The 24,729-nt window shown below is 40.3% G+C and overlaps 1 long non-coding RNA gene across 1 annotated transcript; it reads right to left on the bottom strand.

Annotated features, from left to right (window-relative positions):
• Positions 1 to 2,144: 2,144 nt before the first annotated feature.
• On the bottom strand, positions 2,145 to 23,327 carry LOC140737967 (uncharacterized). Its single transcript, XR_012101270.1, has 2 exons — positions 23,094 to 23,327; positions 2,145 to 5,328 (listed from the first exon to the last, which is right to left on the bottom strand). It is a non-coding gene; the product is annotated as an uncharacterized lncRNA (long non-coding RNA).
• Positions 23,328 to 24,729: the final 1,402 nt, after the last annotated feature.

Here is a 24,729-nt window from a genome sequence, read left to right as displayed (position 1 = left end):
AAAATTACTAGTTTAGTAAGAAAACTGGTGTCTAGATTGACTGCATTTTAAATATTAAAGATAATTTGTTGGTTGTTTTTTGTTGACAATATTTCAGATAGTGATGGGAAGCTGCAGAGGATTAAAATTGGTTGTCTGGTTGAGTAGTGTCACAACAACCTGGCAATCAACATCAGCAAGACCAAGGAGATGATTGTGGACTTCAGGAAGTGGAAGTCAAAGGAACATTTTTTAATTCTCATAGAAAGGTCAGCAGTGGAAAAGGTAAATGGTTTCAACTTCCTGGGTGTCAACTTCTCAAAGGGTATATCCTGTGCCCAATACTTTGATGCAATCCTGAAGAAAGCCCATCAGCAGCTATGCTACATTAGGAGTTTGAGGAGATTTTGTATGTCAACAACATTTGTGAATTTGTACAGTTGTATGTTAGAAAGTATGTTAACTGGTTGCATTTCTGAATGATCCATGAACTCCTCACTTTTCCTCTTTATATCTAATTTATACTAGTAACTTGTACTATTTTTTAGTCTTTGCACTGTACTGCTACCTCAAAACAAACTTCACAACATAGGTGAGTGATAATAAGCTTGATTCCGATACTTTTAACTCACTGAGAATCATTATTTTCTAGGCGTACTGCAATTGATCCTTTAAGAGCTGTGTTTTGTGGGGAAAGCCAATAGTTCTAATCAGTATTCCCTTTATAACTACCAGCAAGTTTAGGGTTTCTATGCATGAATGTTAAGCTAAGAAACCTGTTGGCTATTGTTCAGCACTGATTTCTGATGCTGCAGTATTAGAATGTAAATTTCCAGGTATTTCCTACATTTACACAAGGGCAGCAGTTCAAAGAGCCTTCAACAGTTTGTAGGAATTGGCTGTCTTTATCAGTGAAGGATAAGAATTAGTTGCAAGCAGATTAAGATAAATCCTAGTGATCTCATTTGAATGCATTTGTTTTTGTGATTTCATTATTTCAAACTTCCTAGTGCATTTCATTAATTTAATAATTTCATAAAATATTAATTATTTTAGAAACTTAAGACATTTTTTGACAGTTGTTGTCTACATTTTCCCAGCAGTTTCTTGCTGTGAGGCTTATATGGAACATAGAACAGTAGAGCACATGAAAAGCCCATTTGGTTCCATTGTGTCTGTGCTGACCTTGATGCTAATTTAAATTTATCAAATCTGTGTGTACATGATTCATAACCCTACATTCTTGGCCCATTCATGCATTTTTCCAAATACCTCACTTCGTCTCTCAACACCATCTCTTTGGTTAAGAAAGCAGAGCATCATTTCTCTTTCCTGAGGAGCTCCAAGGTGAGTGAGGCTCCTCTTTCTCCTCCCACCTCCACCATTTCCAAAGGAGCATCAGCTGCATCGCCCTTTGGTATGAGAATTGCAAGGCACCAACCACAAGCCCCTACAAAGGATTGCAAGAACTGCTGAGAGGTTCATCAGGGTCTCTGTTCCAACCATTAGAGATATTTATCAGAAGTGCTGCATATGCAGGGTCTTTGGCATTGTCAATGATCCTTCCCAACAGTCCAACAATCTCTTTGACCCCCTTATCATCAAGCAGGATGTACCTTAGTACTAGGACAAAGGCTGGTAGGCTGGGAAACAGCTTCTTCCCCCAGACCATAAGACTACTGAACTCCTGCCAACACCCAGGTCTCGTCACATATGAAGCATCAGTTGCATTTTAACTTGTATCATATATGCACCTTATTATTTGTTAAATTATTTGTTGTGATATGACTATGTGCTGTGTGTAAGTCATATATACTATGTTGGGCACCTTGGTCCAGAGGAACATTGTCTCATTTGGCGGTATGCATGTGTATGGCTGAATAACAATAAACTTGAATATTGCCATAACATCTGCTTCCAACATCTCCCTTGACTTACTCTACATTGATTTCTTCATCCATTCACCTCTGTACACATACATGTACATGTGCATGCACACATGCATACTCTGATGGGAATTTTCAAGCTGAAGGCCATGTTTTACTCTCAATTCTCACCACTGAAGTTGGCAGCAATACTTCACAGCAAATTCTCAGTGGATGAGGCTGGGGGAAGAGATTTGCAGAGAGCAAGTGCCTCCTTTTATAGTAATGAAGAAAAGTCCATTCTTTGTAGAAATAAAAAGCAATTGTGTTTATTAAATCATTTTCTTCAGGTTATGGGTGTAAGTGGTAAGATTAGTTTTGATTTCTGAGCTTAAACCACTAATGATATAATTGAATGGCTTACTAAGCCACTTCAAACAACAGTTTCATCTTTGTTCCAAAACTATAACTGTTGGACTGTTTCTTATTGTAATCTTAAACCTAACCTCCTTTAATTTGAAATGAATCAAATTCCCCACGAATACTTAAATGTAACATTACAATGCCATTTTTCTATTTATTTAATGTTCAAAGTAATTGTATTATTGATTCAGAATTGGGTTTAAAATCATTGGCGTATGTCGTGAAACTTGTTGTTTTGCAGCAGCAGTACCATACGTAATAAACTATAAATTACAATATCTATATACAGCACATATATATAATTTAAATTAAATAAGTGGTGCAAAAAGGAAAAAAGAAACACAAAGTCACAAGCACAAAAGAAATTGGTTTCTAACTTAATTATTGATCTAACTATTTAAAGTTATCCTCCTAATACCTCAGGCAAAACTACCGAGGTAATGTTCATTGTCCATTCATGAATCTGGCGGTGGTGAAGAAGCTGATCCTGAAAGGTTGAAGTGTGTGCCTTCAGGCTCTTGTATTACCTCCTTGATGGAAGCAATGAGAAGGAGCATGTCCAGGGTGATGGGGGTCCTTGATGATAGATGCCACTCTTTCAAGGCATCACTTTTTTGACGGTGTCTCGGATGGTAGGGAGGCTAGTGCCCATGATGGAACTGGCTGAGTTTATAACTTTCTGGGGCTTTTCCAATTCTGTGCAGTGGCCCTGCCATACCAGATGGCGATGCAACCAGTTAGATAAACGTGTTCTACCGTTCATTTTCAACATGGCAGATCATCTGTTAACATACTAAGCCGAATTTAAATCACATAAATGCATGCTATCCTATATGCTAATATTGAGTACAACTTCTACATTGGTTTTGTTGAGCTAAATTACATGCATCTGAAGAAACAGGAGCTAAATACTAAATATGGTCCTGTATCTGTAACATTTTCAATACTATTTTGAATAAGAAATCACATGCAATGAAAAGTTTGATAGCTTGTAATTTAGTATGACTTTGCCTGAGGTATTAGTAGGACAAATTTGATTAGTTGGATCAATAATGAAGTTAGAAACAAGGTTCTTTTGATATACAGTCTACTTGTGATTTTGGGTTGTAACTGCTTATACACAAATATAATAAGCTCAATATTAAGCATTAATTTAATTCACAGTTGGAACAACTTTTTCACTGGATATTGCCAGCATATGAGCAGGACTTCCATCATGGATTACCTTACAAGTAAATGTTGTGCTATAAATCTAAATTGCAATCTTCAAAAAAAATCTTGAAGGTTTCCACTAAGAAGGCTAAATATTCTGTATTCTCAGCATCCTGCAATAAATCACTCATTTAAGCAGGATGGATTGCAGCTTTTCCACATCTATAATTAACAGTTAGCCCCTGGAAGTCTGACTGCTGATTCAGCTGAAGGTTTCAGCAGCGCCTGGCAGCTTAACCCTTTGCTTCCTCAATATAAGTGTTATAAATATCTTTGCATTGTTCATTGGTCTTATTATAATGTCATTGAAGATTTTGCCCTATTACTAACAGAGGGTCAAAATTGTGTATTCTAGCTTCTACATCAAATGTACAACCAAAGCTGAGATGAGACACTTTCTGACCATAGTTAATATACTTCCTCACCAAAAATTGTGATTTGATTAAACGTTAGCTGTATTCAAACTATGACTAAAGGCTGTGCACCAGTAAGAAGAGCTACAGTCACATAAGGTGAAACAAAATGCTCTCCCATCTAACCAACATCTGTGCCCGCCTAATCATCTTTAGCATTTAATCACATTAATCCTGGTAGTCACCTGCCTTCCAGCAACCAAAGCTTTAGTTCCATGGCCATTAAATGCTTGCCACACTGTTAGTTAATGCCTCTTATAATCAGAGAAAACCAGTAACAATGGGAAATTGATCTAACTAACATGAAAATGTTAAATGGCCATAATAAATTAATTATATTAAAATTAATTGCAATATTAAACCTATGTTAATGAATTTAAAACAAATTTTTATTGAAATTAATAATTTCTTCTTGATGTTTTATGTCAGCTTATGGATGTCAGCGGCCCCATCGTCTTCAATGTGGTCGTTTGAGATGTACCATGTACAGCTGGTGTAAAACCAAAATGGAATCAAAATAGAACTGGTCTACATCTAGTTATAAAACAACTCTAGACTCAATGTGTAAGGGTGGAGTGAGTGGGCTAGGTGGCCAACTTCTAACCTTCTGTGTATTTTGTACTTCTTTTCTGCAATGAGCAGGTATGCAAATATGGAATGCATCATTGTGAACATGATAGTTAACCAGCAGTTTTCTGTGGAGTCTGGGCCATCTCTTTGAAGCTATGGTACTTTTTTATTGCTGTAAGTTATTTGGCTTATGGGGTTTTGATATTTAAACATCTAGTGTGTATGTTCTTTTCTTTTGATTCTTATTTCCTCCTAGGTGGGTTTCTTTGATCAGTTTGCATGTTAAAAACATAGATGTGAGCTGCATAGATGCAAATAATTGATGTTGCAATGGAGATAGGAGTGCAATCATGTTGTATGCCCTTGTTCCTCTGTGTATAGGTTTGGTCTGCTTCTTGTAGTTCTAGAGCTGGGGCATCCTCCTCGGAATCACTGAAGTGCAGTGCTCCTTCTGCGTGAAAAATGCAACAACAGGTTATCATAATTTTGAAAATGTACTCAAAATGTCCTTGTATCACTGTTAATAGTTTCCCATGGCTCTTTGTAGTAATTCCCTGCTGCCATTTATGGTCTTCTTATTGTGATTTTGAGAGTGGTCTTTCATTTTGCCTTCTCCATGTGAGTCTAGTGACAAATCATTAGATTTGGATTATAAAGAAATAATGCATATATTCAACAGATCGTGCAGCATCCATAAAGAATGAAACAACATTAATATTTTGGTTTCTGGACTTTTCTTTGGAGCAGATCCTGATACTGCACCTGCACAGCCTGCAAGGAATAGAAGAGTGTGAAGAGATGAATTTTCCAAAGCAGAGTGGTCTAGTGCCAGAGGAGTGATGCTCCAGTAATTCTGTTCCTTTATCCTGAAAGAGTGAAAGAACAAAACTTGAAACCTGTACACCAGTCATCTTAATATCTGCTAAAGATGTGCACAGGAAAATGTCAGAAAATAATCTAGAGATACAGAAAAGTCTTGGATTTTGAAAATCTTAAACACATTAACTAATCTAGTGGAATTCTTCACTTGCAAAGTAAGATGTAGGCCTTAGTTAATCTGTAGAAGCACTCTGAATTTTAAAAGACTTTTAATGGGATACTAGATTTTCTTTAGATGGTAAGCTACTTGTTAAAGAGCGACAGTGTGCAAGAATAGTGAGATCATCCTGCAATTTTACAAAGATTTCATGACACCGCACCTGAAATGCCATGTACACTGGAAATTCTGCAGATGTTGGAAATCCAGAAGCAGATCAGGCAGCGTCCATAGAAATGAGTTGGGCCAAGACACTTTTCAGAACTGGAAAGAGGAAGACAGCAGAATAAAAAAGATGGGAGTGGGGAAGGAGGACTAGCTAGAAGGTGATAAATAAATTCATGTGGGCAGCAAAGGTAAAGGGCAGGAGAAGAAGGAATTTCATTGGAGAAAAGAGTGTATCATGGGAGGAAAGGAGGAAAGGGTGGAGATAGGCATGTGAGGAGGAGGGGCAAGAGGCCAGAGTGTGGAATAGAAGAGAGAACAGGAGGGTGAAATGACTGGAAGGAGAAATTAATGTTCATGCCATCAGGTTGGAGGCTATCTAGACAGAATATGAGGTGTTGCTCCTCCACCCTGAGAGTAACTTCATTGTGGCAAATGAGGAGGACATGTTGGAACAGGAATGAGGGCAAGAATTAAAATGGTTGGCCACTGTGGAATTCCACTTTGGTGGATGGAATGAAGATTCTTGACAAAACAGTCCTGCAACTTACACTGGGTCTCACCACATACAGTTACACAGGTGAAGTGTTGACTCACCTGGAAGGATTATCTGTGGCCTTCAGTGGAGGTGAAAGAACAGGTGTAACATTTCTGTAGCTTGCCAGGAGCGTGGGACAATTGAAGGGAGGGATGATTGGACAAGAGTATCACAGAGGGAGTGATTCCTGTGGAAAGCTGAGAGGGGTGGGGGTTGGGGGGGGGTGGTAAAGATTTGGTTCATGGTAGGATCCTGTTGAAGGTGACACAAGTTGTGGAGAAGGATGTGTTGGATACAGAGACTCATGGAGTGGTAGGTGAGGGCCAGAGGAACCCTATCCCGTAAAGACGGTGGGAAGATGGGGTGAGCATGAACTTCTGGGAAATGGAGGAAATGCAGGTGAAGGCAGCATCATGGAGGAAAGAAAAGCCAGTTATTTGAAGAAAGAAGGTATCTCTGATGTCCTGGAAAGGAAAACCTTACCCTGGGAACAGATGCAGTGGAGACGATGGAACGGAGAAAATGGAATAGCATTTTTACAGCAGACAGGGTGGGAAGAGGTAGGTTTACAAAGATGTTGGTAGGCAGTTTGTCTCCAAAGATGGAGACAGAGAGATCGAGAAGTGGGAGAGAGGTGTCAGAAATGGACCAAGAGAAAATGTTATGTGCAGGTTTGATCTCTGTAAAGAAGGATATACTTACCATACAAGCAGTGTAGCATATCAGTTTATAGTTTCAATAGTTTGATTAATGGGGCTAGGGAGTTGTCCTTCTGCAGTCATTGTACAGGTTAATGTGGTACTTTAAACTATTTGAAGTAAAATAAGTGGTTTTATTGAAACATAGTGGATTCTGTGAGGCGTTATGAAGGTAGAATATAAGAGCTGTTTCCTTTGGCCAGAGGGTCTAGAGCAGTGCAATACATCAGTATTAAACAGTTGGCTATTTTAGAGAGAAGAAAATCTTTGCACAGTAGAGGTATGAATCTTTAGAATTCTTTGCTCCCAGGGGATGACAATATTTGGACATTAGATATATTCATGGCTGAGACTGATAGGCATTTGAATGCTGATGGAGTCAGTGAATACAAACATTGGGCAAGAACATTGGATTACATTGATGAATTATTTATTGGTATTGTCTTCTATTCATGCTTCAATTTCTTAATTTCTTGTGGCCAAAGCCTGTGGCCAATGGAATTGGCTGGTGAACAGCTTAATGGTTACTCAGATAACTAAATACTCAAAAGCAGAATTTGGATAAAGTCTCAAAATTCCACTTGGCAGACATATCAGAAAGCAATGTTCTACAAAGATCAACGCTCGGACCACTAATTCTAATCATTTGGACATTGGAATTTGTGACTCAACATCAACATTTACAGCTAATATTAAATATAGTTAATTAAACAAGGTGGAGGAAAGCAACACAACAAGACAGTGGAAAACTTGTTGAGCTGATAATTATGTGCAAAGTAAATTTTAATAAAATTAAATGTTAGCTGATACGCATCTATGAAGAAAAAATATCAGATGTTGAGGGAAGGAGAACTACTAAAGGGTGTACAGAAGAATATAAAATGCTCATACAAGCTTAACAAGTTGCCAAAACAATCAGATATGCTAATAAATCAGTGTCAATTTTTGGATATAGAAATCAAAATTAATGACATTATAGTAAACTTGAGAGTAAGAGCAAGGAGCTTTGAGTACCATGCAAGGAGACACTAATTTATTGGAGAAGCTAAGGCAAGTATTTATAAGAGTGACATCAGAACTAAAAAAAATTTAAAAATCCATTGTTTATATTCTTAAATAAAAAGATGATAAGATTTTTGTGTGCTTAAAATTTAAAATGGTTCAAAGGATTATATTTGGTCAAAGGAGACTTCAAAGTTGGGGATAAAGAATATTAGTTAGTAAATACAGTGAAACAAGAATTATGGTGGATCTGTGCAATTCATTACCACAGATATCTGTGTGGGCCAAGACATTGGGTATATTTAAAACAGAATTTGAGAGGATCTTGATTAGTCAGGGCATCAAAGGTTAGGGAGAGTAGGCAGCAGAATGGGATTGAGAGGGATAATAATTCAGCCATGATGGAACAGTGGGCTGAATACCCTAACTCTGCCCCTATGTCTTATAGTCTTTTCGTCTTGTGGAGTAACTTCATTTATTTGTCCTCAAAATTATTGCAATGGGAAATGGTTAAGTCAAAAGTCAATAAAACTACAGATACTAGAAATCTGAAATAAAGAGAAGGTTCTGGAAATACTGGAACATGACCTTGCAATTATACTTCAGAATATTGTTTACCAGGTAGCCATGGACCTCATTTCCTTAGATCTTCCCCCATAGCCATTGGCCTTGTTGTCTTCTAGACTTTTTTTTTTAAACTTTAGTTTACCTACCCCCCACCCACCCACTCCCAAGATTCACAAGCAGATCTGAAGAGGAAGATCACTTTTTTCAGCATGCTCTTGCCCAAAAGAATTTGCATCTTGCTACCTAGATCTCATCCTTTCTTCCTGTTCGAATTCTTTCCCAATTATGTGATGTTACTCACGTTTTGTACCTCCTCTGAAGTTTTTACTTTCCTGATCCCAACCAGCTCAGCTATATCATTTCACTGTACCTACATTCCATACCAGGACAGTCATCCTTGCAAAACTGTGCACTGTTCTAACAGTATAGAAGGCATTGGCAGAATGGAGAAGCAAAATGGCAGACATCAGGAGATCCTGGGTCAGTCATCCTTTCTGAATGAATGCAGGTGCTCCACGAAGCATCCAGAAGAAGGCTGACAAAAGCTTGAGGAACAGCACCTCCATCTTTCTTCTGTGCATTGAGCTGCCTTAGTTTTCAGTGTCAAATTCTACAACTTCAGGTAGACTTCTCGACGGGATCAGAACTGACCATTCATGCCATCAATCAACTATATCTGACATATCTCACTCCATATGAGTGAGATGTATCACAGATACTCCAGTATTTTCACTCTTCAGCTATTGTCAAAATCAAAGCTGTTGCTTTGTTTTATTTACTTTTTTCTCTCTGTAGCCATTCCCATTAACCCATTGATTAGATTACCTCATTTACAACATATCTTCTCAGCATCTTGATCTCACTCTATCAGAGATAATCTGTGTGTCTCTGCAATGATAACTAAATTGTTTTCCTTCTTTCCCAATTCTAAGGATTGTCAACTTGAAATACTAACATTATTTCTCTTTTCATAGCATAACCCGGTCTCTCGTTGTAACTGAAATACTTCATCTTAGGCAATATTGTTTACTGCACCTCCAATGCATTCCATCCTTCCTATAATGATGATAAAAGCAGTAATCAGTTCTTCAACTGTGGCCTACCAATATATTATAAATCATAATCTCCCTTCGTTGGTACTCTATCCACTGGCTAAGGAAGTCAAGTGTATACCTTAATCACCTTCTTATCTACTTGTTCTGACAGCATCAGCAATCTTTGGACTTGTACATTAAGTACCTAGACTCTCCAGTGTCCTGCTATTCATTGTGTATACCTTTCTCTTACTACTCCTCCCAACATGCAGCACCCTATACTTCTCGGGATCAATTTCCACCTGACATTGCTCTGTCCATCTTACTAAATGATCTCTATCATCCTGCAGCCTAAGACTACCCTTCTCGCTAACAACAATACCACAAATTTTTGCAAAATGTTCAGACATGATAATCATAACTTTTATACAGTCATATCCAAGTTGCTAATGTATAACAAATAGTAAGGGTCCCTTCACTGACCAGTGGTACACTACTAGTCACAGACCTCCAATCACAAAATGGCCTTCTGCATTATTTTGAAGTATTTCCAGCATTTTCTGTTTTCACTTAAATTTTCCAATCCATTTTACTCCTACATATTCATCTGATGCCCTCAGCTGTAATACAAAATCAAACATAAGCTTAAGGAATGGTACTCGCCATCTTCTACATTGTAGCACAAGACCATAAGATATGAGCAGATTCAGGCTACTTGGCCCATCAAGTCTGCTCCGCCATTTCATCATGTCCGATCTAATTTTCCTCTCAGCCCCAGTCTCCTGCCTTCTTCCCATGTCCCTTCATGCCCTGACTAATCAAGAACCTATCAAACTCTGCCTTAAGCATTTGCTACAACTTGGCCTGCACAACTGTCTGTTGCAAAGAATTCCACATATTCACCATTCCCTGGCTAAAGACATTCCTCCTTATTTCTGTTCTAAATGGATGTCCCTCTTCTGAGGCAGTTTCCTCTGGTCTTAGAGTCTCCCACCATTGGAAACATCCTCTGCACATCCAATCTATCAAGGCCTGTCACTTTTTGATAGGTTTCAATGAGTTCATGTCTCACTCTTCTGAATTTTAGTGAATATAGCTCAAGAGTCATCTAATGCTCTTCATAGCCATTCAATCCTGGAAACACTTTTTGAAGCTTCTCAAGTTATCACTGAGCATACTAGACTCTGTATTAAATTCAGGTAATTTTCTTTCTCTTTTGTATTAACCACATCTGCTGCAGGATATCTGACAATTACTACAACTTATTTTTTCTCCCTCTCTCAATTAACACTGTTTCTTCTGTTTGGTATTTACTATAGCACTGACAAACACTTCAGTTTTTACATGTTCTTTTGATTATGTTTTCTCTCTTTTACTGGATTTATTAACTAATCTAATGTCTGCAAAAGCAGCTTATCACTGCAGAAAAATCTGTTCTTGCCCTCTTGGTGATATTTCCTTTATTCCACCCAACACTCCACCACTTCTCTCCAATATAAAGTGAATTTGTTTTCTTTGTTTCCCAGTTCAAGTAAAAGATCAAAGTTCAAATTCAAAATAAACATATTATTGAAGTACATGTATCTCACCACATATACCCCTGAAATTCATTTTTTTGTGTTAATGCACAGTAAATCCAAGAAACACAATAGTCAATGAAATACTGTACCCAACATTACAAACAAATAATGTCCAAAAGACAACAAACTGTGCAAATACAAAAGAATAAAATATAGTAACAACAAATAAATGAGCAATAAATATAAAGAACATGCGATGAAGACTCTTGTAAGTCCGTAGTTTGAGGGAACACTGATGAAGTTGAGTGGTTCTCCCCTTTGGCTCAAGAGCCTGATGGTTGAGAGGTAATAGCCTCCCTTGGCTGATTTCTCTCTTTGGGGGGGGGGGAATGGGTTCTTCCAGAAAGCTGATTGGATGTTTTTACTGTTTTATTTATTCGCTATCTGCATGTCTGTGATAACCTTTTATACATTACTAAAGGATACTTGATGGATTCTTTTGTTAATATACTTAGTTTTAATGTGAAAGGTCTAAATAACCCTGTTAAACAAAATAAGATTTTCTCTGCAAACACGAGGAAATCTGCAGATGCTGGAAATTCAAACAACAACACACACAAAATGCTGGTGGAACACAGCAGGCCAGGCAGCATCTATAGGGAGAAGTGCTGTCGGCATTTCGGGCCAAGACCCTTCGTCAGGACTAACCGAAAGGAAAGATAGTAAGAGATTTGAAAGTAGTGGGGGGAGGGGGAAATGCGAAATGATAGGAGAAGACCGGAGGGGGTGGGATGAAGCTAAGAGCTGGAAAGGTGATTGGCGAAAGTGATACAGAGCTGGAGAAGGGAAAGGATCATGGGACAGGAGGCCTCAGGAGAAAGAAAGGAGAGGGGGGAGCACCAGAGGGAGATGGAGAACAGGCAAACAACTAAATATGTCAGGGATGGGGTAAGAAGGGGAGGAGGGGCATTAACGGAAGTTAGAGAAGTCAATGTTCATGTCATCAGGTTGGAGGCTAACCAGACGGTATATAAGGCGTTGTTCCTCCAACGTGAGTTTGGATTCATTTTGACAATAGAGGAGGCCATGGATAGACATATCAGAATGGGAATGGGACATGGAATTAAAATGTGTGGCCACTGGGAGATCCTGCTTTTTCTGGCGGACCGAGCGTAGGTGTTCAGCGAAATGGTCTCCCAGTCTGTGTTGGGTCTCACCAATATATAAAAGGCCACACCGGGAGCACTGGACGCAGTATACCACACCAGCCGACTCACAGGTGAAGTGTCGCCTCACTTGGAAAGACTGTCTGGGGCCCTGAATGGTGGTGAGGGAGGAAGTGTAAGGGCAGGTGAATTTTTCAATGATTTTAAGTTCCCTGGCCCCCACCGTCTTAGTTTCACCATGGACGTCCAGTCCCTATATACCTCCATGCCCCACCGAGATGGTCTTGAAGCTCTTCGGTTTTTTTTGGATTCCAGACCTAACCAATTCCCCTCTACCACCACTCTCCTCCGTCTAGCAAAATTAGTTCTTACTCTCAATAATTTCTCCTTTGGCTCCTCCCACTTCCTCCAAACCAAGGGTGTAGCCATGGGCACCCGTATGGGTCCCAGTTATGACTGCCTTTTTGTTGGCTTTGTGGAACAGTCCATGTTCCAGGTCTTTACAGGTATCCATGCCCCTCTTTTCCTTCGCTACATCGACGACTGCATTGGCGCTGCCTCCTGCAAGCATGCTGAGCTCGTCGACTTCATTAACTTTGCCTCCAACTTTCACCCTGCCCTCAAATTTACCTGGTCCATTTCCGACACCTCCCTCCCCTTTCTTGATCTTTCTGTCTCCATCTCTGGAGACGGCCTATCTACTGATATCTACTATAAGCCTACAGACTCTCACAGCTACCTGGACTATTCCTCTTCCCACCCTGTCTCTTGCAAAAATGCTATCCCCTTTTCACAATTCCCCCGTCTCCACCGCATCTGCTCTCAGGATGAGGCTTTTCATTCCAGGACGAAGGAGATGTCTTCCTTTTTTAAACAAAGGGGCTTCCCTTCATCCACCATCAACTCTGCTCTCAAACGCATCTCTCCCATTTCCCACACATCTGCCCTCACCCCATCCACCCGTCACCCCACTCAGGATATGGTTCCCCTTGTCCTTACCTACCACCCCACCAGCCTCCAGGTCCAACGTATAATTCTCCGTAACTTCCGCCACCTCCAACGGGATCCCACTACCCAGCACATTTCTCCCTCTCCCCCTTTCTGCTTATGGCAGGGATCGCTCCCTACGCGACTCCCTTGTCCACTCGTCCCCCCCATCCCTTCCCACTGATCTCCCTCCTGGTACTTATCCTTGTAAATAGAACAAGTGCTACACCTGCCCTTACACTTCCTCCCTCACCACCATTCAGGGCCCCACTATCTGGCCGGCAAAAGGTTCACCTTGCTGACTGACCAGCGGTCAGTTGCGTTCATGTTTAGCAACCAACAGCGGGGCAAAATCAAAAATGGTAAAATTTTGCGGTGGAGAATAGAACTCTCCACCTACAACTATGATATCCTGTACCGGCCTGGAAGGCTCAATGAGCCCCATTGATGCCCTATCCCAGTGAGCGTGTGCCAGCGCACAGCTCAACCGACTATATGCCCTCCATGCAGATCTTTGCCACCCGGGAGTCACTGGACTTTACCATTTTGTGAAAGCCTGGAACCTACCTTACTCCCTTGAGGAAATCAGGACGATGACCAGGGACTGCCAAGTCTGCGCTGAGTGCAAACCGCACTTCTACCGTCCTGAAAAGGCTCAACTTATCAAGTCCACCCGCCTGTTTGAGCGACTGAGGGTCGACTTTAAGGGCCCCCTTCCCTCCACCGACCACAATGTCTACTTTCTTAACATAATCGACGAGTACTCACGGTTCCCCTTTGCCATCCCCTGCCCTGATACCACTACCACGTCCGTCATAAAAGCCCTGCGCCAGCTCTTCACTCTGTTTGGATATCCCTGCTATATCCACAGTGATAGAGGGTCCTCATTTATGAGTGACGAGCTGTGCCAGTACCTGCTGGCTAGGGGCATTGCTACTAGTAGGACCACGAGCTATAATCCCTGGGGGAATGGACAGGTGGAGAGGGAGAATGCCACGGTGTGGAAGGCCACACTCTTAGCCCTTAAGTCAAAGGGGTTGCTGGTCTCTCGCTGGCAGGAGCTCCTCCCCGAGGCACTCCACTCCATCCGCTCCCTGTTATGCACGTCCACCAATGCCACCTGCCATGAGCGACTCTTTTCTTTTCCCAGGAAGTCTGCCACTGGGACCACCCTACTGGCTTGGCTGACGTCCCCAGGGCCAGTGCCACTCCGGAAACATGCGAGGAGCAATAAATACTCTCCGCTGGTCGAGAGGGTTGACCTACTTCATGCGAACCCCAGTATGTCTACGTGGTCTTACCTGATGGGCGGGAGGACACGGTCTCCGTCCATGACCTGGCACCCGCAGGAGCACCAGACCCCTACCCTGAACACTCCACCGTGACTATGAACCCTGTACCCACCGATGTATATACCCACGAGACACCGCGCACGCAAAGCCCTACACAGACTCCTCACGCCACTCCCATACCGGGCGCCACTTACACGCATGAGGGATTATTGATGCTTAACGGGCTGGTACCTCAAGTCAGGCTGGAGCCAGCACAACCACCGTCACTGGTACAATCACCACCAGCACTGATGCAATCACCACCGGTGCTACGTAGATTGCAGCGACAGACTCGACTGCCTGATAGACTTGACCTGTAAATATACTTGTAAGAAACTTCACCCTGTGGGGACTCTCTTTTAAAACAAAGTGGGGATGAATGTGGTGAGCTATGTATACCTGTCTGGACATGCTCCTCTGCTGACTGCTCCTGTGGCTTCTCCCACAGACCCCTGTATAAAGGCGATTGGGGCACGGCTCCTCCCTCAGTCCTCGAGATGTTATGCTCCCCTTTTGCTGCTAATAAAAGCCTATCGTTCACTTCCAGTCTCCGAGAGTTATTGATGGTGCATCAGCACCGTATACCTTCTTAACCACACAATCAACCTGTGCAACAGCTTTGAGTGTCCTATGGACTCAGACCCCAAGATCCCTCTGATCCTCCACACTGTCAAGAGTCTTACCATTATTACTATATTCTTTCATCATATTTGACCTACCGAAATGAACCACATCACACTTATCTGGGTTGAACTCCATCTGCCACTTCTCAGCTCAGTTTTGCTTCCTAGCGATGTCCCACTGTAACCTCTGACAGCCCTCCACACTATCTACAACACCCCCAACCTTTGTGTCAACAGCAAATTTACTAGCCTATCCCTCCACTCCCTCATCCAGGTCGTTTATAAAAGTCATGAAGAGTAAGGGCCCCAGAACAGATCTCTGAGGCACACCACTGGTCACTGACCTCCATGCAGAATATGACCCGTCTACAACCACACTTTGCCTTCTGTGAACAAGCCAATTTTGGATCCACAAAGCAAGGTCCTCTTGGATCCCATGCCTCTTTACTTTCTCAATAAACCTTGCATGTGGTACCTTATCAAATGCCTTGCTGAAATCCATATACACTACATTCACTGCTCTTCCTTCATTAATGTGTTTAGTCACATCCTCAAAAATTCAGTCAGGCTCGTAAGACATGACCTGCCTTTAACAAAGCCATGCTGACTATTCCTAATCATATTATGCCTCTCCAAATGTTCATAAATCCTGCCTCTCAGGATCTTCTCCATCAACTTACTAACCACTGAGGTAAGACTCATTGGTCTATAATTTCCTAGGCTATCTCTGCTCCCTTTCTTGAATAACGGAACAACATTCGCAACCCTCCAATCCTCCAGAACCTTTCCCATCCCCCATTGATAATGCAAAGATCATTGCTATAGGATCAGTAATCTCCTCTTTCGCCTCCCACAGTAGGCTAGGGTTTTTCTCATCCAGTCCCGGTTGACACATCCAACTTGATGCTTTCCAAAAGCTCCAGCACATCCTCTTTCTGAATATCTTTATGTTCAAGCTTTTTAGTCCAATTTAAGTCATCCCTACAATTACCAAGGTCCTTTTCTGTAGTGAATACTGGAGCAAAGTATTCACTTAAGTATCTCCGCTAACTCAGAAAGATATTTTTTCAGATACAAAAAGAGTAAAGTAGAGGTGAGAGTGGATATCAGAAAACTGGAAAATAACATTAGAGAAGTAGTAATGATGGACAAAGAAATAGCAGACGAATTTAGTAAGTATTTGTATCAGTCTTCACTGTGGAACTCATTAGCAGTCACCATAAGTTTGTACGCATCAGGGAATAGAAGTGAGTGGAGTTGCTATTATTAAGGAAAAGGTGCTTGGGAAATTTAAAGGTCTGAAAGTAAAAAAAAAACGGAACCCAATGGACTAAACACCATTGTTTGGAAAGAAGTAGCTGAAGAAATTGTGGAGGCATTAGAAATGATTTTTTTAGAATCACTAGATTCTGAAATGGTTAAAGGACGATTGGGAAACTGCAGACCTCACTTCACTCTTTCAGAAGGGAGGAAGGCAGAATAAAGGAAATTATAGGCCAGTTAGCCTTACTTCAGTGGTTTGGAAGATGTTAGAGTCCATTATTAAGGATAAGGTTTTGAGGCACTTTGATTTATGTGATATAATAGGCCAAAATCAGCACGATTTCCTTAAGGGGAAATCTTGCCTGACTAATCTGTTGGAATTCTTTGAGGAAATAATAAGCAGGATAGATAGAGTAGAGGCCATGGATGTTGTTTACTTGGATTTCCAGAAAGACTTTGACAAGATCCCATACATGACGCTGCTTAACTAGTTAAGAGTCTAACGATATTACAGGGAATATACTAGCGTGTATAGAAGGATGGATAACTGGCAGGAGGCAAAGAGTGGGAATAAAGGGGGCCTTTCATGGTTGGCTGCAGGTGACTAGTAGTGTTCTGCAGGGGTCAGTGTAAGGAACCACATATTTTCACGTGATATGTCAATGATTTGGATGACAGTATTGATGGTTTTCTGGCGAGGTTTGCAGCTAATGTGATGGATGGAGAGACAGGTAGTGTTAAGGAAGCAGGGAGCCTGTAGAAGGATGTAGACAGATTGGGAGAATAGGCCAATAGGACTTGGCAGATGGAATATAATGTACTGAAGTGCGTGGTCATGCACTTTGATAGAAGGAATAAAGACATTCTAGTTTCAAAATGGGGAGAAAATTTTAAAAATCTGAGGTACAAAGGGACTTGGATATCCTCGTGCTGGATTCCCTAAAAGTTAGCTTGTTGATTGTGGCGGTGGTGAGGAAGGTAAATGCAGTTCTAACATTCATTTCGAGAAGTCTAGAATATAAAAGCAAATATGTAATGCTAAGGTCTATTAAAACATTCGTCAGATTGCATTTGGAGTATTGTGAGCAGTTTTGGAATGCTTATCTGAGAAAAGATGTGTTGGCGTTGAAGAAGGTAGGGGACATTCACGAGAATAATTCTAGGAATGAAAGGGTTAATGTATGAGAAGCGTTTGATGGCTCTGGGCCTGTACTCATGAGAGTTTAGAAGAATGGATGGTGATTTCACTGAAATCTACCAAATATTGAATGGCCTAGATAAAGTAGATGTGGAGAGGATGTTTCCTATTCTGGGACAGTCTAGGACAAGAGGGCATTGTCACAAAATAGTGGGATGTCCGTTTAGGACTGAGATGAGGAATTTATTTAGTCAGAGGGTAGTGAGTCAGGAATTTGTTGGCACAGATGGTTGTGGAAGCATTGGTTATATTTAAAGTGGAAGTTCTTGATTAGTCAGGGTGTCAAGGGTTATGTGGGGAAGGCAGGAGAATGCGGTCGAGAGGGATAATAAATCAGCCATGATGGAATGGTGAAGCAGACTTGATGGTCTGAATAACCTAATTTGCTCCTGTATCTTATTGTCTTATAAGAACAGAATTAAGCTCATTGAGTCTGCTCCACGATTTAATCATGGCTGATTTATCTTCCCTCTCAATCCTGTTCTCCTGCCTTCTGATTACCTTTGGCACCTTTACTTATTGACTTATAAACTAGACGAAGTACCTTGTTTCTCCTTGTCCAAGTTATGGTTCAGGTTTTACTGGTGGAAAGACCAGGGTTTATATTGGCTTTTGGTCAAATGGTCACCTGCTCAACAAGGTGACACGCTGATCATCAAACAAGCCGCTTTTTGGCTGCCTGCTCATGAAAGACACCATTTGCTTTCTGGGAGGTAGAATCTCTCAATCTTTTTGGCGGCTTCCACTCCCCACATCATTCAGTGATGTACATAGCTTTGGTGTAATTTGCTGGTGCAGTCAGACAGCTAAGTGGGTAGTGGGCTGAACTCCTGGCTTGTCACAAGGTCCCTGGCTCAAACTGGAGCTCCTGGGGTGATGGGGAGAGAGACATGAGGGGGAAGAGAATCAGTAAATAGTTCCTTTTGAACTTGCTTGCCAAAATACTTCAATTTTTGGGCAAGAAATTAAATGTCGAAATAGACCCTGATTTTGTTTTTTTAAATATTTTTTGTTTGCAAACTCCTGGTTTTCCCTTGACAATTGGCATGGGAATTCTGTTAACCTTTCTCAGCTGTGTCCTTTTCTGTAGAGAAGGGTTCAAGATTGCTCCTCTCACCCGGAAATAAGACAAGGCAAGGCAGTGTAATTTTGATCTTAAGATACCAATGAAGAATAAATTGCCAGCAATGCTTTTAAACTCCTAACAATCCAAATATGGTGACAGCTGTTGGATCAGGATTTTAAAGCAGGATTTCAAGTGTCTGAACCAGTCACCCTCTTACTCAGTTCAAAAGCCATCCATTGTGTTCTGTACAGAGTAGAGGTGAATTTTATTGCAGGAGTTTGAAGATGTCCCTTAGCAATCTAGGGAAGAAGTGTATGAAGGGTAAGTGGCTAGGCCAACTCATCTGCCTGGATGATTTTGATCGGCACTTTACATAAATGCAAAATAGTCGTCCCTCTGTGAAAAGTGTGCTATAGAGTATATAAGCACTCAAACCCCTACTGCCTGAATTTCCTCATTTCACTACTGCGTTAATCAGAATTTTCCTCTGCACAAGAAACAATTAACAAATAATCCAGTAAAATCCATTTCTCTGCTCTGAATGTGTCTTTGTTTGCTTCTGCTTGGTGAAGGAATGGGCCATTTGCCTGCTCAGTCCTAGTCTTGTTTCTCTCTTTAGGTACCACTTTGCAAATGCAATATACAGATTCCCATAGATAGCGTTATGACTTGACTGTGTAAGTTACCTTGTTTCTGTTGGTACTCTGGTGGTATCGCCAACATCTCAGTACAACTTGCCACTTGGCCAAACGTTCTTTGCCTCTTTATTGATTCACAGTAAGTACTAATGATCTGCCTGAAGATGTGGCAGAGGTAAATTCAATCTTGGTCATTAGAAAGGAATTAGACAAGTGCTTGGAGGAGTAAGAAATCTCAGGATTAAAAGGATAAAGGAAAGGGGCTAATTGGATGGCTCTTGAATGTGATTGGGTACTTTCTGTGTTGTATTGACTTTATGGGTCTGAGGTCCCCATACTCATTGAGATCATGTGGAACCTGATGTGAAAGGAATAAAAGAGAGGAGACAGGTAATCTGAGAATGCACAAACATGCAATAGGCAAATGAATCAAAGACAAATCTTGCCTTTGATAAAATCAAGTCATTGGAAAGGAGATGAGGGAATTTAGATGCAAGTGGTCAGTGTTTTGCAGCAACATTGTTATAAGCCAGAACATGGCAGGCTAAATACTTAGCAGATATATTGTAAAAATGAAGCTTTTCTTACAGCGAGAATTATATCTATTATAGAAGGCCTTCACCAGGATCCCTCTGAGAATATTTGGCACATTTGTTTCCATAGACTATAAATAAACATTTTGCTACCCTCAGCAGTTTCTGCTGCATGGGAGCTCTTCTGCCAAAGATTTCTTTCCCTCTCCAACCCCCATCTCACAAAAAATGAGCTTAATTTCTCTAATACAACCTACAGTATGACCCCCAGGCATGAAGGAATCAATTTCTGGTGACTTTACATTGACGGCAGCTTTAATATATCCTTTAAGTTTACTGCAGAATATTTGTCTCCTGTAATAGTAATTCCGTATCTTGCTCATGTACTTCTACAATCTCATTATCACTTTCACTATAAAAACAGAGCAATGTTATTTATTGTAGGATTTTAGTCATAATCTTTGTACTCTTCATTATCAAATATGTATTAAGCCCTGGACACCATAACTAAAATAAAAGTTGATTAAAAACCAGAGTCTAGTTCAAAGCCAAAGGTTAATCTCATAAGCCATGCTCAGCATAATTTAACCATTATAACCAAGCTAGGTTCTACAAGCTCAACCCCATATGTAATTAAAGCAAGCATTTTCAAACAAGCTTTATTGGCAGAGGTTCTGCTGTATTGCAGAGGTTTTGTATTGCTGGACCAGAGTGCATATCTATCCACTGGGCCTTAAGCTTTTGTCAAAGTATTTCTTACTAGAACATCAATGTATTTGCTTTCTTCATAGACACCAACCGATACTGAATAGTTGCAGAAACCTCTTGCTTCCTGTATGCTATTATTTTAGGTTTTCCTATGAGAACAATTGACACAGAAATGGAGATGGGAAAAATGAGCAAAATAATTGCAATGTGAACCAAAATAATTAAAATTGCTTACAAATATTCTAGCTTATTTTCCCAGGAACAATCTAAGAAAAAAAAACACAATTCTGGAAATACTCACCACACCAGAATGAAGAATAAATCGATGTTTAACATTTTGGGTAACTGACTTGATCAGAGCCATGAATGTGCCGACTCTGTCAATTGAATTTTTACCTTCCTTAAAGTTTTCCCCTTTGCAAATAACTTCTGCTCACTGATCAAACCCTTGCAGTGATTAACATTGTCATAATTGCAGAAGAAGAATGGGTCTTTACACAAAGGAACTAATCAGGTGCGTACTTATACAGGTGCTTTTCTTGGCCAGCAGTGCTGTACTTACATCCAGTTTGAACTGGTTGGCCCCTTCTGGCAACAGCAGTAACGAATTGCAAATGCATAACAATGGCATCACAAACCACAGTTCTGATTTTCATTTAAATTACAGCTGAAAATTTTCCATATTATATGAGAAAATCCACATGTCGTCAACTTTAACTTCATTGTTGCTAAATAAAAAGTGATGTTGTTCCTGTCCGACACTACATCTTCACCAATCTAATGTCCAGGGAACAAAACCTCCCAAAAGGTACTCGCTGCTGTCAGAGATGCAAACCCCATTTCACTTACATGATGTTCTCTCGTGGGACCTGTCTCCTGAATGTTACTTCAAACGAACTGGCTCAGGACCAGTGAAATGAACTTTGTTTCTCTTGCATTTAGTTGCCTTTAGGGTGCCTCTTTAGTTCTTGTTCCAAAGGCCTTGGTATTTAATGTCTGGCTTTACAGTTTTTAAATTTCAAATCTGTAATGTGGACCCCATGAAGAATTGAAGTGAAGTTTAACTCAGACTTCCAGAAAATTCTAGCTAACTTTAGTTAAAATTCTTATCCAATGTGCTCTATGAACACATCTCTTATGTTCTCTATCTCACTGGCTCATATTCCTTTTCATTACCTCTCTAGATCTCTCACTCTCTCTTTCGACATTGTGCTCTCTCTCTCTCTAGCTCTCACCCTCTCTTTCTCGCTCTCTCTCTCTCGATATCTCTGGTCATTTGAATGAAGTTTTTATTTGTTCATAAGATGACTGCCACTGGCAGAAACTGAATAGAAACTAAATCTCTTGAACAGAACAGTTTGTTGAGTTGTTTCTGGAAAGCTTTTACAACAACTTAATGGTTATGTGGCCAGCAGATCAGTCATTTTTTATTCAGCATTCAATTAATTAAAGGTAATTAACTGAAATCAAATTCCCCAAGTGCCAGGGTAGGACTTGAATTCATTCCTCTGGACCATTAACCCAGGAATCTAGATTACTTTTCTCTGAGTATGGTCGTGTATAAAATGGGCATGGATGGCAGAATATGCATTATTAAATCTGTTGGGTTCCTAGCACATTTGGGTGGTTTTGTAGTCTTCAGATTGGTATTTTATTTCCAGGTTTAATTATTTAAAAGCTATTTAACTGAACTGTAATTCTGCAAGAAGTAGAGTGAGATTTGAATTCATCTTCTTGGATCTTTAGCCCAGACGTTTAAATTACTAATCCAGTAGCACATACATTTGTACAACCAAATCTTGCATAAAGTTTTGTGCATGGTGCCTCCAGTTATTTGTGTATGCTTACAATGGCAACATCACATGTTAAATCTGTCTGCAATGTGTTTTCTGACAGTATGAAAATGTAGGTAAAGGATAGCTGGTACAGGCCAGTACAGTACACTGGTGAGAAAATGGCTACACAACCAGCTCAAATGGGTTAAAATAATAATGTTAATGTGACCATATTAGCAAGCAATGTGTTACTTTTACTCTTGAATGTAATTATATTCCACTCCTGAATCCCACATACATTTGAAAATAATATAATGGGCGATAACTAGCATTTCTTGAAATTCAATCAGAAACCTGCTCTACAATTTGCTAAGCAACACATTCCATCTAAAAGTGGCCTCATTCCATTCCCACAAGTATAGAATTCAACACTTCAGTGAACATGGAGTTAATGAGGTGCTGTGAAGCTCAAAACTCAGCAAACACCAGGGCCAGAAGAATAGGTCCCTAATTGCCTTTTTGGTCCCAAACATGATTCCACATTTTCCCCACCAACACCTTCTCAATTTGCTATTTAACAGAAGCAAACCAAAACACTACGAATGCTTTTTAAAAAAAAAACTGATATAGAAACAGAACATCAGCAAGTCAAGCAAAGCATAGGGACAGAGAAATAATTAGGTGAAAGATAAGTCATTAGAGCCGGAAAAAAAATCAGAAGCAAGTGCATAGATAGAGGGAGGACCATAAAGATTTTGAATCTGTTGATTACATTTCACATACCTCTGTTTTTCCATCCAGAGTCCTTCCTTTACCCTCTTTGCAATCTTTGTTTAGGTTGCAAACTTGACATCAAATTGCCATTTACTTGTCACTTTAAATGTCCATCCCAGCTGCACTTTGACTTCTCAGACTTTGCTTTTCTCTGTCAAACCAGATGACCTAACATTTTCGTCTGAACTGGGTTGTGAGCGACAACAAAGGTGAGATTTTTTTTTGTTTTAAATGATGAAGGACTGAAAGACACCTGGCTGATGTTCAAACAGACATGATTGCACATAAATCACTGAAAATTAGCGTGCAGGTGCAAGAAGTAATTAAGAAGACAAGCATATGTGGCCTTTATTATGTGAGAATTTGAGTGCAAAACAAAGGATGTTTTTCTGGAGTGTCCTGGTGAAATCATATTTGAAACGTGGTTGATTTATGGTGGATGTGGTTAGAAAAATGGATGACTTTACATGCTCAAGCATCCTTGGACAAGGAACATTGCAACCTTCTAGATTTAACAGGGAGTTCAATGCATTCTGATAATGCACATTTTCTACCTTTTTATTTAAGGCATTCAGCAACCAAATCTTATTTTTCCCGATATTTTTGTGTTTCATTTATTCTGCCTCAACAATGACCTTTATTCACCTTTACATCTGCCATTGCCACTTTCCTTGTGTTGCATAGTAACATTTTGTGTGCTTGCTTTTAATCTTTCCTGCCTCCCAAACCATTAAAAGCTGGCATGAAAATGGTTTATGATGATGCTTTAGCATTGATTTAATGCTGTGGGTCATTCTAGCAATATTTGTGTAAGCTGCATAAAGAATGAGAACTCTCTTTGTTAGATCCATAGAACAAGGTTTCCAACATTTCCTTCCATTTTCCTGCTCAATAAGATCATGGCTGATCTTTTCCTCAGCAACATTTCCCTGCACTAACCTCATATCTCTGGGTTACCTTAATATCCCAAAGTCTATCACTCTTTGTCTTGAATGCACTCATTTCTCTTGGGCAGATTCCAATGACTCATTATCTTCAGGTTGAAGAATTTCTTCACATTCCACCCCTCAATGATAGATCCCTTACATTGAGCCTGTGGCCCTGATTCTATAACACCCCAGATTGGGGAAATATCATTCCTGTATCTACCCCTGACAATTTTTCAATGCTTCAGTAGAATCAACCTACTGAATCTTCACTGCACTCCCTCTGTTGCGCAGAGATCCTTATTCAGAGAAACGGGTTCACTTAGAACATCTCAAATCTGGTTTCACCAGGAAACTACATTGTTCCTGTAAAACATTCTTAGAGTGGCATTTAAATTCTCATATAATAAATACCACATACACTTGTCTTCCCAGTCACCTGCTGTGCCTGGATGTTGATATTCAGCAACTTATGTGCAGAGACAACCACGTCTCTTTAAATATCAATCAATTGCCTTTCAACTCTTCCCTATTTAAAACAAAAACACTCAGCTTTGTTTTTAATTTTCTATTAAACTGAAGGTCCTTAATCTTCCATGTCCAAGGGCATTCGCTTAGAATATTCACATCTCCCGGAAGCCTCTTTGCATCTTCCTTATGACTTAAGTTGCCTTTGAAGATTCCTCCACATCCCTCTTGCTCCAATAGAAATTTGTATC

Source organism: Hemitrygon akajei, chromosome 13 (assembly GCF_048418815.1).
Source record: "Hemitrygon akajei chromosome 13, sHemAka1.3, whole genome shotgun sequence".
Classification (NCBI taxonomy): Eukaryota; Metazoa; Chordata; class Chondrichthyes; order Myliobatiformes; family Dasyatidae; genus Hemitrygon; species Hemitrygon akajei.
This window is presented reverse-complemented; position numbering and strand designations above follow the sequence as displayed.